General features: G+C 35.0%; 1 protein-coding gene across 1 annotated transcript in view; it reads left to right on the forward strand.

Moving 5' to 3' along the window:
- The window catches only part of FOXP2 (forkhead box P2), a 1,127,785-nt gene that overhangs the window by 132,537 nt on the left and 980,685 nt on the right, over positions 1–14,563 (forward strand). The window contains exon 4 of the mRNA XM_054692568.1: positions 7,921–8,059. The gene's annotated coding sequence lies outside the window, so the exon portion shown is untranslated. The remainder of the gene's footprint in view (positions 1–7,920; positions 8,060–14,563) is intronic.

Consider the following 14,563-nt stretch of genomic DNA (forward strand, 5'->3'; position numbering starts at 1 on the left):
TTAACCAGCGTGGTGGGGAACACGTTTAAAAAGGTGTTGGGAAAACGTTAAAACCACTTGTAGGGTAAAACGGACCAAGTTTAGGAAAAGTAGATTAAGCAATATCAGAAGAGCTACCATTCAGGTTCTGGAGTTTCCCTATTCAAGAGTGTAATATATAGGACACTTTAGTAACTTCTCAATCATGTTTTTATAACGCCCTCCCTAAGGATCCCGAAATAATGTGAAAAGCTGTAGTTACAAATTTTAAGTCGTAAGACAAGAATAAATTATGTATGTTATCCCTTTCTGCAAGGCTCTTGAAGTGTAATGTCTGTGAAGTCCTTATTGAACCTTTCTGTAGTTACCTGGTCTTCCGCACTCCCATAATTACTGACTGGAAATTTGTTTGATACCCTGGGATTGCCAGTTAATGACGTTGCTTAGTGATCAAGTCACCTGCCCTGTCTGAAAGTCCTTCAGTTCAGTTATTTAGATACACTCTCAGGTATAGCAAGTACAGTCAGTTCAATGCTCATAAGTAATGTGAGCGCTTGAATTGCTGGTTATCGTTTTTCTTTCACATTCCCAGTCTCCAGGCTGACAGCAAAGCTTTATATTCCTTGCTCCTAACATGCACCTAGCAGGTGCACAGTATATTGGCTAATTATAAATATCACTTAAATAAATGGGCCAACAAAATTTCATGAGACAAAGAAACGCCAAATAAACCAAAAGAAATGCTATAAATCAGAAGGAGAAAGACAAATACTAGATGATTTCACTAATATGTGAAATATAAAGAAACAAAACAAAAGAAAAAACCTAGAAACCTTAGAAATCTGATTGAGGAATTGAGGCTACTAGAGGGAGGGGAGGAGGAATGAGGTAAGAAGAGGGTAGGCAGCCCAGTGAACTCTGGGGAGAATTATGAATCTTTCGGTGATGTGGCAACATATACCTCCAAAAGTATGACCCTGTATCCCTAAATCATGTAGTGTTTTATACCAATATACGTTGAAACAATAAAAAAAAAAAGTCATGTCAAAAAGAATTGGGTCATATCTATTTTCCCAATAATATTAATAAGAGTTTACATCTGTGTCTAGATAAGACAGTAGCACACAAAACAGAAACATTATTTGTTTAGGAACTTGTCTATAATAGTCCCTATGTACTTCTTTTGTCTACTTGGGGCATCAGGTTTTCAACAAATGTTGGTTAAATCTACCTGGATCATTTATTATATCTGAGTGATTTCCTTTAAGTACTTCTTAATGTTGGACAAGCTGTATTGGCATTTTGGTTGAGCAATGCTTTGTTGTGGACACACATCTCTAGCTCATACCCACCAAATGCCAATAGAATCCCCCAGACATGAAGACAATCAAGTGCCCTAACACTATGCTAAATACTCTTTTGGTAGTAGATACTATCTCCACTTGAGAATCACACAAAATTTCACCATAAAATAAAAGTAGTTGAAAACAATGAAACCAAACAACAAATAGTTCATATACTTGAACATATGTGTACACAGCAGAAACAGACACACACACACACACACACACCATCTCCAAACATTGTAGTGTCTTAGTGATTTAAATTATATTTCTCTTTGGTTATGTTGACTTTATATTTTCTGTATAATGCCTTCTTATCAGCATCCCTGCAAGACTTCACTGGTTGCTTTTTAAATTTTTTTTATTGTGATAATATTGCTTTACAATACCTCCTCAGATGCCTGTCATACCACAACCACCACCAAGGTATAGTGGGCAATGGTAGCCAGTGACCAATGAAATTCAGAGAAAAAGAATGTTATTTTAGCCCCTTATATAGAGTGGTGAAGGGCAAAATTTCCTAAGTCAGTTGATACCAAGAAACAATTTCAGAGAAGGAAGCAGCAGTGACTTCTGTTTATTTTATAACTATTAGAAGTGATTCATTTCTAGGCTCTAAAGGAAGGTACTTCTGGAATCCATAAGAGGAGATCAGGATCAGATCCATAGGCTGACATCAGGATTTTATAGTAACTGGTATGTATCAGGAATTCATAAAACCAGACTTGCCTTATTAGTAATTAGCCAAGCCAAGTGAGTGGAGACATTTTATTGGAGCGTCACAATTAAAAAAGGGCAATCTAAAACTAGTCATTATTTCCCATTAATAATAGGACATTCATCACTGAGATAATTACATTAAAGATAACCGATCATTAGGCTAATAGGATGGGATAATGCTCACTTCCCAGATCTATTCAGTTACTCAGAAAAACACCTGAGACTAAATACTCTTGTGCCAGCATTTTACAGAAGTGTTTGGGCAATGATGCAAAAAGCCTTTTTTGACGTGGTTCCAGGCACCACCTAGAGTCCATTGCAGATATGGTCCTGACTTCTACCAGTGAACCTCAATAATCTGTAGGAATCAATAACACACAAGCCTGTGGTGTCCAGTGAAGTAGAGGAACCCAGTCACAGGCACTGATGGATTTAAATTTTACTTACATTACTGGGCTTCCAGGAACATGTTAAGGATGTTTGGATGGGACAACTTTCACAAGTTGTGAGATCATCTCTTTATGTAGCACTTTATGGTAATACACTGACTCAGAACATGGCTTTGGAGACACCACCAATTGGCCCAAAATTCACCTCTGCTGCTTATTAACTGTGTGAACCTGAGCAGATCATCTCACTTCTTGACCCTTGACTTTGCTCATCTGTAATGAGAAAACCAATTTTCATAGGATCCTTATAGTAGTTTAAATGAGCTGACCTGAAAATTCCCAATATGGTCAAAGTGCTATTATTATTAACAAGATAATAGAACTTTCAGAAACAAGGAACTAACTGATCAGATACTATTTGAGTACTGCGCACAAGGAAATTTAAAGCCAGAATTATCTTGCTTCATGGAAGGGTGAACAAATATTATTATGAAAAAAAAAAAAAAAAAGGATTTTCTTGGAAACTGTAGTTGCTACATGGGACAAAATTGATTGATCTTTAACAAACACTGAAAAGTGATTTAATATGTGTCAGAGACTACTCTGCTCATTAACTAATATAAATGATTTTACCTGTTAAAATAATCCTTGAACTACCTTCTATTATAGATGAAGAAACTGAGACATAATCATCCAAGGTCACATAACTAGTGAGTGGTTGAGTCAGAATATGAACCTAGGAAATCTAATAAAGTCTATAATTTTAATTATAACCCACATGGTTTTATGTGGAAAATGTTCCAAGGACCAACTGCCATTTTAATTTTCTTTGAAATAAGGTATTTTAGGAAACCTAAGCACGGTGAGTCACTAAGGGATTTTTGATGTTTGTATATTTCCTCCAGGATTGAGTTTGGTGAATGAGTGATTGCCAATATTTACCTAGTTTGTCAAGTGATTTTAGCTTACATTTAATAACTATGTACAAAATAGTGGTTTTTTTTAATTAAAATATATCTTATCTAGGTTCAGAAGTATGCTTACTGATGGGCACAGACATTGATTGCCAGAGAAATAGACTGCAATATGTTGGTAAATCTCAAGTATCCTAAAGTCCATATTATATTAAAAAATTCAAAAAGAAAGAAAAGTAAGTCAGAGGACACTTTGAAAATCTGTGCTTAGACAAGAGACTATGGTGACGGTTCTTGGTTGACTTCGTGGGAATTTTATGGGGACTACATCTGAGAAGAAAAATCAAACATTATACAAAAATGAACAATGATGTAAATATATATATATTTAAATAAATATATTTAATAATAAAAAAAGAAAATCTGTGCGTAGAGGTCAAGAACTTAAATTAGTCACTGCAAAAGTGACACAGAGGCTATTAATTATTTAGTATATATAGTTCATCAGGAAATATTAAGTCCTCTGTATAGACCAGGTGCTCATTATGATTAGGAGCTGGTAACCTTGGAGACAGCATGAAATTTATAAAATTAAAAACATACCAGATAGAAAATGCAAATAGCATAGGAGAGTGGATCATTCTCCAATTGGTCTTAGCTCGATTGCCTTTGAATTGAAAGAATTTCCACTTTGAATTTATCAGTTTATTCATTTGATAATGCTTTTTATAAGAATCAATTTAGACATGTCAGAGTGTGTAGGGCTGTAATATTGTAGGGAAGTAGTAGTTGCGAAGCAGTGACTCTTAGAAACTTGATCTTGGAAACCTGAATGAGTACTTGAACGTTTTTTGTAGACATTTATTGTGAGTTTTCAGTTGACATATTGGAAATGGTCACTTTCAGTTTTTAAATGTTTCTTTTGCTAAATCATATAGATGGTCTAGGTAGAGAACTTTATGGTATAACATCAGTTTCTGTGTCAATAATAATTTATCTATCTATGAAATGGTAAGATGGAGAGCAACATAAAGTTTTACTCTTGCCTATAATATTTTGATTGTTTATAACTCTATTCCCTGAGTCCATTATGACAACAGGCTGCTTGTCTGTAGTTATTGTGAAAGTGGTATTGTTTGAATTAAAAATCTTCATAAATTTAAAAAAATGACAAAAATCTTACTTTGTGGAGGAATAATTTTACTCAAGCAGACTGCCAGATTTTTGTATTACAGGGAAAACTATTTTAAAAGTGAAATAAGTGATATTTTTAAAAAATGATTCTAACTGTTTCATTCGTGGGAAAAGTTTCATACAATGCTATTCACAGTTTCATTTCATTGTGAATTGGACCCAGTTTAATACATTTTAAGCTTTCATTTCTCAGGAGATTCAAAATAAGTAGCTGACCTCAATCTGACAGTCAAAGTGAAGCACTGCTTTTGTGAGCAGGCCTATCAGCACAAGGGTGTGTTAGAGTGAATGTGGTGTGCTGTGTAAGAGGAGGGGAATAATTCTTTCATCTACTCTGCTTTACTAGGACCCTTAGTGGGAGTACTCTACTTACCTTTCTTCACTAAGTTTTAAAAGGGACCTAGCAAAACAGCAGAGGGCCCAAGGATGAGTGAGAGAATTAATTCAAATGATCAAAAAATGGTTTCTGGAGGAGTGTTCTCAGAGTATCCCAATTACACGGGAATTTGTTTAAAACTGAAAATTTCTAGAACAGGTTCTGCAGAAAGTTCTGTGGTCCATCCAGTCTTGGAACCTTTGTATTTGGGGCAAATCAATTATTTGGAGTGATTATTTGGTAAGAGGATATGCAGAGGCAACTGAATAATGATCTTGAACTTAATTAGCAGCAAGCATTTAATAAGGCCCAATTAGAACTATCTGTATTGCTCTCAGTTATTAAAGAAGTGGGAAACATAAATGTTTTTGCTATTTGTTTACATATCAAATGACCTTTCTCTAAATTTTTTTTTAAAATGTGTGAAACCATTTTGATAATTTCCATTATTAGAAATGTAGAAACATCACATTTCTCAGAGAAAACAAAACCTTTTCTAGCACTGAAAGGACCTCTGAATAGCAAAATGGACCATATCCTCAGTTTTACAATTTAATAATGCAGTCATGAGTTTCTTATGGTTTTTTCTTACAATAGTCCTGTGTTAAAGATTAGAACAAACTATTAAATGCAACTCGGTGAAGGTGACCAGAAAGGTGTATGTGGTGGGATCCTATTATGTCCTTTTCTGGTCATTCAATATTGACCAAGCATTGAATTTGTAAAGCTTTGGACCTGCCTTCCTTAAACATTTCTTTTCTCAGTTGTTATTTGGAAGTCTGTTGGATAACCTGGAGTGCTGGTCTTCTAATTTGCTGACTGATGGCCTATCCATATACTTTGGAACTGAGACTAGCAAATAGTGGGATAATTATTTTATGAAAATTTAGTAGTAAAATAATCATTAAAATTTTAAAAGACTTACTCATCATAAAGCTCAGTTTGAATCAATATGTGTGACTTAACTATGAAAACAATGAGTGCAATCTTGGCCTGCAAGAATAAAGGTGTAGTATCTAGAATGGAGGGGAAGTTCTGCTTGACTCTTTTTAGTTTGTGCCATGCCTGGCAGTATAATTTTTGTAAGTGAATTCCCCTCTTTTAGAGAACTGTTAAATTGGATATTAACTATGATTGTGATAAGACTAGAACCATTAATTGAAGACCATAAGTGAAAGATCATGAGGTATAAATGAAAAAACCTCAATGAGGATATCTGCTATTTTTAATTTACCTTTTGAGTTTTATTGATTTGCAACTAGTTTACATAACTCTGTAATTTTATTTTTAATGGTTCATTCCATAGAAAAGGTGGTGTTTGAACTAAAACATGTCTCTTTATCAACTAACCACATGTTTTAGTTCAATATAAAGAAAAGCTTTCTAATGTTCTAAGAGAGAATTGACTGTCTGGGTAGCTGTGAACTCTTGATTGGTCAGTAGGTTGGCTTAAGTAACACTTAACTGGTTTATAGAAAGGACTCAGACTTCAAAAAGACAGTTGGCTTAAGTATGCTTGAAAGTTCTTTCTGAATTTGACATTCTCTGATTCTCTTATCTGTTGCTCTTACCACTCCAAGCCTATGCTAGTTGCCTTGTGCTTTTTAAGAGTTGTTTCAAGACTCTCTGAGATACTGGTGTTTATCTTGCCAAAAACTTTATCCTTAAAATTTCTTTATTTAAAATTAGAAGGGAAAAAATGGATTTTTTTTTTTTTGCTTTCTGAAAAGGAAATCTTTGTTAATGATTTGTTAATCTTTATAAATACATAACTTTTTGGTATATTTAGTATTGTTCACATTTGTTCATATGTTATTATCAGCCTGGGTCATTAATACTATCTCACAAACTATCATGCAAGAAAGTTTGGGACAAAGTATTATTTTTAAAGATTTATTTATTTATACATACAAGAACTGGGGTACAGGCTAGAGGTGCAGGGAATACGAGGATTCACCAGAACATAGTGGGGAACAGAATAGGTGGATTGACTAAATACACTGCTGAGGGGAGCAGCTGGTGAGACAGGAGAGGTCAGCCTGCTCCATATGTGAGTTATCTCCCTGGCTGGGGATCAAACTCGTGCTACAGTGGCTGTAGATAGCTTCATAGAGCTGAGACTTAACCTCTTGTGCCACCAGGAAGGCCCAAGATTATTTTTTATAATTATTTTTCTTCTGGCAAATGAGAAGTACAGATTTACTAAACTTGTGGTTTGAACACATATTAAGCCACTCGTTTGTTTTGAAGAGTCTCCCGGCAATTCTAGGGAAAAATGGGAATCAACAGGATGCCCATGTTAATTACTTTACTTTTAGCAGTGTGCTGTAGTATTTGGGTAAGTGGATCAACATATAATGCTCTCTAGTTTTAGATCAATTAAACTTTAAAGGTTCTTACATCAAATCATGGGTGGAGTAAGTTTTCTCTGCCCCAATTAATAGATTGATATCTGTAATAGAAAGTCAAGTCATTGATACAAAGACCAATTACTGATGGAGTCAGCAAAATTACTATGTGTTTTTGTATTTGCCTTACATAATTATTGACTTGAATCTTAGATTAGGTTGCTAGGAAATAGATTCTGAGATGAAAAATTGCATGTAGGAGGTTTTATGAGAAATGCTTTCCAGAAGTGCACTGTAAGGAAATAAGGAAGATTCGGGAAGAGGGAGAAGCTCACCCACAGTGAAACTGAGGCTTCTACAGCATAGAACCATTCCCTTCCCCTCTACCCCAGTTTTATCTAACTCTTTTGTCTCATTTCATCTTGATCACTGCCTAGCCCATAAGATGTAAGCATTGCATATCCTTATAAACTACTCCAACAGGTTCAGGTTGAATTATCTTTTCTAGTGAAACTTCAGGCATTTTATTTTCTCTCTAGGCAACTGAGAAATATATTGGGTTGGATAAACATGCATTTGTGTATGAAAAGACAGGACTCACCTCAGCCATTAGCTTAGTGTCTTCTGATGTCATAACTCCAGTTAATTTTATTGCAGGTATTGAATATGTGAATGCTCTGTAACCATCTGTCTTCAGTGTGGCATGTAATCAGAGATTTTGGTACTTCCGGATGAGGAGATTGGAGTGGGGATGCCTGATAGCAAGAGAAAAATAGCTTTTGGTTTCCAATTGCAAGTAAGTCACTGCATATAATGAGAACCTACTATTTTATCCTGGGAGATGTAATCTTTACTAAATCATGCTAAAGTTACTCAACACACCTCCATATTGTCTCTGATCTGCTTGTTAATGTTTTAATCATTCTCAATATAAGTTTCCAGCATAATAAATGGAGAAATGTCACTCTAATTATTCTGTACAATTTCATGATTAATGTGTACATTTAATTCAAATGACTGTCAAACTTTTTCATTAAATTATTTTATTTTTCTTAAGGAAAATTGCTTTTAACCCTCCCTACAAGGAATATTGAGATTATGCAAAATCAAAGAAAATTTATGAGCTGTGCTACTGTGTTGAAGACAGTATGTATCGTGATCTTGAAAGTCTTGATCAATTTCAGTAACTGAATTACCCTTTTCCTTATTTGATTGCCAAGGACAGCAGTAGAAATTTAACTTTAGAAGGAAATAAATAGTCATTTCCAGGAAAATGTTTGCGATTTTGAAATTGTTTGCATAGATGATACATATTAAACAAGTTAAACAAGGTATTCTTTTGCAAGTCTGAGAGTTATATTCACAAGTAATATAGTCCTTTAAGCACTGGGCATTGTAGTTAGAAAAAAATAATGTCTATAAACATTTGTCAAAAAAGATATTTTTGTTCATTAAAATTGATGTTTGTGACTGAAGCTGTGATGCTTCTAAACATAAGTTATTATGGTGTGATTTAAAATTCTTTGGAAGAGTAGTAGGAATTGCCTCATGCATTGACCCCTAACTGTGAATCTCAAGATGGCATTCTGTAATTATAAGAAATGCCAGGGGTTGGGTAGAACTAATAGACTTATATACTTCTCCCAGGATATGAGCAAAAACTCTGTGCTTCAAGGTGGGGCTACATGAAGTGTGATGATGTGGCCATAGAGAGCAATATAAAATCATAGTCCTGCTTATAATTTTATTGCATATCTCTACCTTGTACCTGCATTTATCCTTCTGTGACCCCAGTTTTCTTCCTGTGCTTTAGGTCTTTTAGTGGAATAAGTAGCAGCTAATAAAATTCCTCAAGTTTTGATGCCCTTAGTGGTATACATATTTACCCCTGCCCCCACCTTCTCTACATAATTAATTGAAGCTATTTGTTCTGCTCTATTCTTGCCCCTCTACACTAGAGAACTATTCAGCTCAAGTAATATCTAACCCACTGGAAAGTATCTGTTAGTTTCTTTAGATTCAATTTGGTGTATCTCCTCCCTCAACCTTTCTCTGATCTCACCCAGTGAGGGTTAATCACTCCTACCTTGGATCCCCCAGGCATGGCATCATTCTTGCACTTGTCCTTGTTCTTGATGCCCACTCCAGACTATCGACTCTCTAGATGGGAAACTTGTCTTATTAATTTTTTATGTTCTCAAGTGTAGCCATTTCCAAAATGAAAAATGCATATGTTTATGCTTTTTCTTTTTCTGAACAAATTAGTTAAAAATGGAAAGTCTTATGGGCAGTGAGGTAGGTACATCCAGTATGTCATCAAGTTATCTTTTTTCCATCTAATTCTCAGTTATCTCCTAGTTCTCTATCTCACTCTCATTACCCAGGTTCAAATTCTCATTTCTCACTGCCTATTAAAACTGTATCGTTACTGTACTTTACACTTCAAACTTGTTAGGATGTTAAACCAATATATGTTATTATTTATAGTAATTAGAAAAAGCCTGTTTCCTATGAACTCCCTCCCCTCTAGCGATAAATCTCACATTCACCTCCAAACATCTGGCATAACTGTTTATTAATATATCCTGAAGGATAACCTTAATTTATCCCTTTATAGCTAATAGGAAACATTCTAAGATCCTTAGCATGTTACACAAGACCTTTCATGATTGATCTATAATTTTCTGAACTCTATTTCTATTTTCTGCTCCAGTCATACTGTTTTTCTTATATAGTCCCATACAGTACAATTTCTTGCCTTGTGCCTTACTCTGAAATTTGCTGTTGCAAAAAATGCTCCTCTGCAATCCACTTTCCTGGATAACTCTTTCTCATAAGTAATATACTATAGAGATTAAAAGGGAATATGTTGCTATCTTGGCTCAATCACTTATATATTATTTAAGCTTGGGCAAGTTTCTCACCTCTCTGTGCTTCAACTGTCTTATCTGTAAATCAGGACTAATAATGGTACCTGCCTAGTAACTACACAAATGTAAGCTATTTTTGTTTATTTTATTCCTTTAGACTCAATGAAGAATTCTACTCCTTCAGGAAGCCTTTTAGGATTTCGCAGGAATGGATTAGGTCTCTTACCAATACATAATCCACAACATCTATTTTTGGATTCATTGAATTTTGTTGGAATGGTCTCTTTATGTAACTGTCTCTCTTCCAGACTATGAGACACTAAAAGGAAGAAATCATGTTTTATATCTTTTTTTAAAAGATTTATTTTTATTTATTTATACAAGCACTGGGTACAGTCAGAAGTGCGGGAGAGTGAGAGAATTCACCAGGGCCAGAGCAGGGAGCAGAACAGGCAGACTGAAGAAGAAGTACACTGCTGAGGGGAGCAGCGGGTGGCAGGAGAGGTCTGTGTGCCGTGTGGGACCCTCGCCAGCGGCCGGGATCGAACTTGCTACAGAGGCTGCGGGCAGCTTTGTAGCCCAGTGCTCAACCGCTGCGCCACCTGGGAAGCCCAAAAATCATGTTTTATATCTTTAGCATAATACTTGCTCACAGTAAATGTTCCAAATGTTTGATAAATGAATATGTTGTAGTGTGACAAATTCATGATTTAGAATCAAACGTGTTCCAATGAAATACTAGCTCTGCATTTGCAGACAAGAAACTTAATTTCTTTCAAGCTGTTTCTTTACCTAGAAAGATAATGTTGTGTTTTAAGAAGTAGTGATAGTATATGAGCTTACTATGGTGCCCGAATTAGTGTTTTTTTCTTGTAAAAAATATAATTTTATCTCAGAGTTAGTGTTAGTAGGTAGATACATTTTTTTTTTTCCTGCACAGCTATCTTAATACTAAAGAAAATATACTATTAGTGCTTGTCTTTTTCTAAAGCTAATCTCTTGTTGAATTTCCCCTGACTTGTTTATTGAATTCCTGTATTGTTCATAATAATACTCAGAGGACATTTAGCATTTTGCTGTTGTTGTTTAACTAGCTTCTTTGCTTTGCGTGGGAAATAGATTATAAGCTTTTTGAGAACAAAAATCATGTTATATTTTTATTTTCTTCCTTCCTTCCCGTCTATTACCTTTGCACCTTTCCCCTAATAATAGGGATCTTTCTGTGAACTAACAGATCAGTAAATAAATGTTGACTGATAGTGATGAGTGGAGGCCCAAGAACAGGGAATCGCAATTGGAATGTTTTGGCTCTGGGAGGGTCTGTCTCATTTGAAGTAAAATCTCTGCCAGCAGTTAATGCAGAGATTCCACTGAACATGAAGGGGAACATAAAATAAATATAAGATATGGCTCTTTCTCTGTTGGAGCTGACTATCTATTTGGCAAGATAAAGCAGTGCCCACACTGAACCATTAAGCAGCAGTACTGGACAGAATGTGATTAAGCCCACACAGTGTTCAGAAGAAGAGAAATTAGAATTCATGCAGGTGAATAGTTGGGAGTCTCAGAGTGGAAAGAAACAGAATCGCATAGCTATTTGAATGCATATGACCTGCAGGTGTTGTGATGAGTGATGAACCTCCGTGTATGTGTGTGAGTGCACAATTGTACATGATAGGAACATTTTGTTCACTCATTCAATAAACATTAAAAAATTAGGAACTAGTGTCTGTCTTGCTCAAATTTTAAAAAATACAAAAAGCTGGAGCGTTTCATGATACAAGCAAGAAAATACTATCATTCTTGCAAGATGATAGGCATATTCTCCCCTTATCCAGAGGCAACTTGGAGACTTAACCTGGATTTCATAGTGTCTGTATATCCTGGGCTATTAGTAAAATATGTGCTGACTGACCAGAATTGAGAGAACTCTGTTAGTCTATTAATCAGCTGGGTTTACTGAGGCCTACTTGATTTTTTCAGAGAAATTATTCTGTGATGGGGTGTGTCTATGCTCCTTTAGTTCTAGGTCATTGAGAGACTTGATGAATTCATTTGCTCTTGTGGCGTTCAGATGCCTTATATGTATGTAACATATAAAATCATAGCTTTGAAAAAGACCTGAGAGAGCTTAACAAGAGAGCACAAAGATGAATCTGTTCTGCTGCTTGCATGTTTTTATAGGTGATATTTTATTGGAAAACAGAAATGCTCATGTGTTTATATACTGTCTGTGGTTCCTTTTTTCATTAAAATGACACAGTTGCAACAGAGACTGTATGTTCCTTTTCGAAAAAAAAAAATGTTGACCTCAGTTTAATCCAACTACCTAATTTTAAGATGAAGAAACTGAATTCTAGAGAGATTAAGTGATTAGCCCAAGGTCATGCTGCCAACAGAATTGAGGTTAAAGCATGATTAATGCATGTTTTGAGGAATGAGGATGATGAATATCAAGCCACTGACTAGCTGTGTTCCAACAGTAAAATAAGGGAAAAAATAAATATGCTATAAGTCGATTTACCTACAGATAAAAAAAAAATGGGCTGGCTGATTTACTTCTCCCACTGAATCGATCAATCATCTTTATGATGTCATGCAGATATAGCTGAAGTAAGACTTGAATCAAGTGATATCACAATTTTTATGCAGTTAGGTCCCTATTTCCCAAAGAATAGCAGAATATTTATTGGTCAGCCTCTTGTGTCTCAGTGTTATATTCCTCAAAAGTTGAATTATTGATGGTAAGTCAGGGAAGACATTTTGGTAATTGCTGAAATCCTGAATGTATTAAGACTGACTAACTGTCCCTGTGTTCTGCTGTGGCACCAGCTGACAGTGATGAAATCTATAGAAGTAGGACACATTTCCATAACATGAATATTCAGGGTTGGTGATGCAAGAATTATTATTAAACCACTGGGAAGGAACACGTTCTCCTTATTATTTGATTGAATACTAAATACTGCCTTTTAAAAATAATTCAGTATGAATACTTTGATAATGAGGAAAGAGAGATGCATGGGAAAAAAGTCTCATACATTTCCTCTTGGTACATAAGAAGGAAATTAAATTAAGTTTAAAATATATAGTATGTCTAGAGGAACTATTTTGGCATCATTAGCTATATTTCAACTAAATATGTCTCACATCTATTGAAGTCTAATGTAATAGAAGTCAGAATAGAATTTGATTTTAATGAGATATATATAAAACTAGAAAATGTAAAAAAGCATGCTTAACCATAAATAAAGAAACCTGAAATAAGTAAAGTATCTATTACATACAACAATTATTATTACCAAAACAGTATTTGTTAGATCTTAGGGCATATTTGCCACATTTCTGAGTAGGAATGTTTATAATTCTGTAAATGACCCAGTTTATACTTCTTAAAGAACTACTTACCGCTAAGAATTCTGGGTATACCGATAAAGCGCCATCATTTGGTTCTTCATATCAAAGATTTTATGTAGGAGGAAAAAAAAGGAAACTTATTTTATTAATTCATCCATTGAATATGAATTGACCCTCTACTGTATGCCAAACAGTACATTACTAGGTCATAGCCGTACACAAATAAAAATAGACAGAATTCCTGTCCTCTAAAAACCCATGAACTAAAGGAGGGTGCAGCCAAGTAAATGGACAATTTCAACAGAGAATTGTACATGTTCTATTAGAGATAAGCTCAGGAGGCTGTTTTGTACAATTTCTCTTCCATTTTAATTAGTTTCTCATCATCTCTTCTGGTTCTTTTTCCCCACTTAGTTTAGGTGAGCATGTACCTGAGGCCAAGATTGGGTTTGATATCCTTCCACTTTTCTCTTCCTACCTCCACTTCCCACCTTAAGGGTTTCACCTCTCTGGTGAATAACTGACTGGGTTGTGCTACTCCTTAATTGTCCTCCCCAAGCTGTTCATAGCTCATTAGTGCCTTGGGCTTCATTTCCACTATCTTCTATTCCTCTTTCCCCCTTCTCCAAAACTAAGCTATCCAATACCCTGTTATTGAGGTTCACTCTGTCAACTAGTAAGGGAAATAGGAATTTCTATCAATTAGGTGTTCCTATCGTTTGTTGCCAATATATCCAAGGATCTATGTAGCATTTTATTTTAAATGAGAATTCTTGCTCACTAAACATTTTTTATCCAAAAGGAGAGGAGTGAGGCTAAAAATTTCAGGCAATTGTTGTCAAAGAATGGAAGAAACGTTTTTGGCTTCTTTGGTCACACTATAGGTAAAAGATAAATAAATAACAGACTTGGTGAGGTAAAGTCAGTGAGAAAGGATGGAGTAGCCATACAAATATCACAGACAATATATTTTTTAGCACAACAGCTGCTCATTCTATACTTACTGCTTCTTATTTTTTTTAAAGACTTCAAGGTCTTTATTGTGTGTGACAGCTTGATGTATTGGGAAAAAT

The sequence above is a fragment of the Talpa occidentalis genome, unplaced genomic scaffold (assembly GCF_014898055.3).
Source record: "Talpa occidentalis isolate TD23 unplaced genomic scaffold, MPIMG_talOcc4v2.1, whole genome shotgun sequence".
Taxonomy (NCBI): domain Eukaryota; kingdom Metazoa; phylum Chordata; class Mammalia; order Eulipotyphla; family Talpidae; genus Talpa; species Talpa occidentalis.